The following is a 3,835-nucleotide window of genomic DNA, read 5'->3' on the forward strand; positions in this document are numbered from 1 at the left end:
CGAACTTCCTCCAATTCACAAAAGTTTAAAAGCCTTTGTAAATAAGTCAGCAAGTTAAGACTATGTGTTCACATGTGCAAGGGTGATCACTATATCTTTGACTACGTCTCTAATGAAATGATGCCTAATATGAATGTGCTTAGCCCTAGAGTGTTGAACTGGATTCTTAGAAATATTAATTGCACTTGTATTATCACAGAAAACAGTAACACATTCTTGATCAAAACCATAGTAAGTCAACATTTGTTTAATCCACAAAACCTATGTATAGCAGTTCCCTGCAGCAATGTACTTTGCCTCAATAGTTGAGAGTGAAATGGAATTCTTAGAAATATTAATTGCTTAATTTGAAGTCCTAAGAACATGTTTAATTCTCCTACCATGCTCATTTCAAACTCATCTTTCATTAAAGTGATAAATTCTTGCAACTGTGTGTGTGAAGTGGAACCAAATACTATGCCATTAACATAAATTTGAGCATAAAGAAACTCACCACTACCATGTTTAATAAAAAGAGTCTTATCAGCATTGCCTCTTCCAAAATTGTGATCAAGAAGGAATGAGGTATGCCTCTCATACCATGCTCTTGGAGTTTGCTTTAGTCCATATGGTGCTTTCTTCAGCTTGAATACATGATCAGGCTTTTATGAATAGGTTGCTCAACATAGACTTCTTCCATAACCAAGCCATTCAAGAATGCAGTCTTCATATCCATTTGATAGAGTTTCAAATTTAGGTAAAAAGCAACTCCCAAAAGCAATCTGATCGAATTCTCGATCTTTGCTCTCATCAATCGGTTGAAGTGCTTCCAACAATCTAGCACATTCATTACTTGCCGACTCATCTACCTCTACTATTTTTCATTTGGCAATACAAGCTTCTAGAGGTAATTGTGGGGTGTTCTCTTCAATAGATTCTGCTACTAGTTTATCCACCACATCAACACTAAAACATGAATCCAATTCGGATGGAAACTTCATAGCCTCAAAGACATTGAAAGTTACTGTTTCATCTTGAACTCTCAATAGTAACTTCCCTTCCTCTACATCTATAAGTGCTCTTCCTATGGCCAAAAATGGTCTGCCCAAAATAAGAGGAATTTCCTTATCCTTTTCCATGTCCAAAACAACAAAATCTGCTAGAAAGATTATCTTATCCACTTTCACCAACACATCTTCCACTATCCCCCTCAGATGTTTTATGGACCTATTTGCAAGTTGCAATGACATGGTCGTTGGCTTCACTTCACCAATTCCCAATCTCCTAAAAACAGAAAAGGGCATTAAATTAATACTAGCACCTAAATCACATAAAACACGATCAAAAGTAATGTCTCCTGTAATGTAAGGAATAGTAAAACTCCCTGGATCTTTGAGCTTCGGGGGTAGCTTCTTCTGGAGAATGGCGTTGCACTCCTCTGTGAGCATCACTGTTTCCTCATACTCTAACTTCCTTTTGTTTGATAAAATTTCCTTAAGAAATTTCGCATAGCTCGGCATCTGTTGCAATGCATCTGCAAAAGGAATGTTAATATGCAATTTTCTAAATATTTCAATGAATTTGGAAAACTGCTTATCCTGATTCTTTTTCTTCAGTCTTTGAGGAAATGGCACAGGTGGAGTGTGATGTGCCAATTCTGGTGGTATCTTGAGAAATGGCAATTTCTCTTTCCTTCTCTTTTGCTTCTCTTCCCGTTTCTGTTCTTCTTCCCTAGAAATAGATGGTTTCTCTTTAGCAACTATCTCTTCATCTACTTCTTCATCAGATTCTTCCTTTTCCCTTGGTGGCTTTTCTTCTTCTCTTGATTTTTCCACCCTTTCCAAAACTGTCCCACTCTTCAAAATTATTGCATTTGCTTGCTCACGTGGGTTCATCATTGTGTTGCTTGGTAGAGCACCTTGTGGTCTCTCATTTAGCTTTTTAGCCAATTGCCCCATCTGTACCTCAAGATTCAGAATGGACACCCCTTGATTTCTAAAATTCATCCTCGTTTCATTCATAAAACCTGTGGTCTCTTGCATGAACTTCCCAAACATGTCCTCCAATTTTGTCACTCTTGGATCTTCGGGTTGATTGTTCACCCTTATTTGGTTATTTGGCAATGCCTTTTGATTCCATTGATTGTTTTGCTGATTGTGTTGGTTTTGATTGCCCCAAGATAGGTTCGGGTGATTCCTCCAACCAGGATTATATGTGTTGGAGTACGGATTGTTCGGTTGCCTTTGATTTCTAGCCAAGTAGTTAACCTGCTCCGATGATGACGATACTGAGGCAAAAGTGTTCCCTTCTTGACATTCACTGCTCATGTGATTACCTACACAAAAATCACAAGTTAGTTAAGAAGCTTGAATGGAATTTACCTGCATACTTCCTAACTGTTTCTAAAGTGTTGTCAGTTGGGCTGAAATGGCTGTATATGCATCAACTTCATAAAGACCTATAGATTTCTTCGGTTGCACCCTCTCATTAGGTCTTTGATAGTTGTTGCTTGCTAGAACCTCAAGCAACTCGTGAGCTTCTTTCGGAGTCTTATTCTGTAATGCTCCCCCCGAGGCTGCATCCACCATAGTTTGCACATTCATCATTAATCCATTATAAAATGTTTGGACTTGCATCCAAACTGACAACCCATGATGTGGACACCTTCTCAGTAATTCTTTGTATCTTTCCCAAGCCTCATACAATGATTCTGACTCTTCTTGAATGAATGACGTGATGTCATTTCTCAACTTTGCCGACTTTGCTGGAGGAAAGAATTTGGTTAGGAACTTCTGTGCTAAAATGTGGTGATTGTTCCTGTTGGTAGTGCCAGTAACCATCCCTTAGCTTTATCCTTCAATGAAAATGGGAATAGTCTCAATCTGATTGCATCATCTGACACTCCGTTTGACTTGAACGCATCACAAATCTCCAAAAAAATTGCAATGTGTAGATTTGGATCTTCTTTCAAATCACCCCTGAACTGAACCGACTGCTGGATCATCTGGATGATTGCCGGCTTTATCTCGAAGTTGTTGGCTTGTACCACTAGTCTAGTAATACTTGACCCACTGCCTTCAACTGTGGGAATAGAGAATTCCCTCAGTGTTCTATTCTCTGCCATCTCTACAACTATTACTTCTGGTTCAACTATAGCTTCTCTTTCTCTTCTTTCTCTGTTCAGACTTCGAGTGGTTCTTTCAATCTCAAGATCAACAGGAACCACTGGCTGACATCTTGCTCTTCGCATAAACTACATAGAAAAATAACAAGAGTGAAATCACACCAAACAAAGAAGAAAAATAACGAAAATTAAACAAATAACAATTAAGTAAAAAAAATAACACTCCAATCTATCTAACACAAGAAAATTTTAATGTTAACACAAAACTCAATCCCCGGCAATGGCGCCAAAAACTTGATGCATGATTTCATAAACATGCACTATGTATGTAAAACCCCTCCCTAGCCGGGTATTTCCTAAGTATCCCTTGGCCATTGAGAACCTAGAAAACGCACGCCTAGGAAAGAAGTTTATTTTAAAATCCTATTTAAAGAATAAACTTGTAGTTTAAAACATATATATAGATATATGTGTTTAATTTTTTTTCTTAACTATAATAAGTTCATTGTATAATCAAAAAAATATAATTTCCTTTCTTGAGTAAATTATGAAATCCATAGTAATACTTACTAGAACATACACACTTTTATAAAATTTACTAGCAATTTGATTTCCTTTATTAATACAACTTATTTACTCCATTATAGAACATGGACATAATTACTACATTATGAGATATGAACATAATTACTATACTAAATATTAGGAAAACCATTCAATAGTCATCATTAA

The 3,835-nt window shown here is 36.8% G+C and overlaps 1 non-coding gene across 1 annotated transcript; it reads left to right on the forward strand.

The window, feature by feature from the left end:
* The first annotated feature begins 2,625 nt into the window (after positions 1 to 2,625).
* LOC116142622 lies at positions 2,626 to 2,732 on the forward strand. Its single transcript, XR_004130022.1, has one exon. It is a non-coding gene; the product is annotated as a small nucleolar RNA R71 (small nucleolar RNA).
* The last annotated feature ends 1,103 nt before the right edge of the window (positions 2,733 to 3,835 follow it).

Source organism: Pistacia vera, unplaced genomic scaffold (assembly GCF_008641045.1).
Source record: "Pistacia vera cultivar Batoury unplaced genomic scaffold, PisVer_v2 Contig1129, whole genome shotgun sequence".
In the NCBI taxonomy this organism is placed as follows: domain Eukaryota; kingdom Viridiplantae; phylum Streptophyta; class Magnoliopsida; order Sapindales; family Anacardiaceae; genus Pistacia; species Pistacia vera.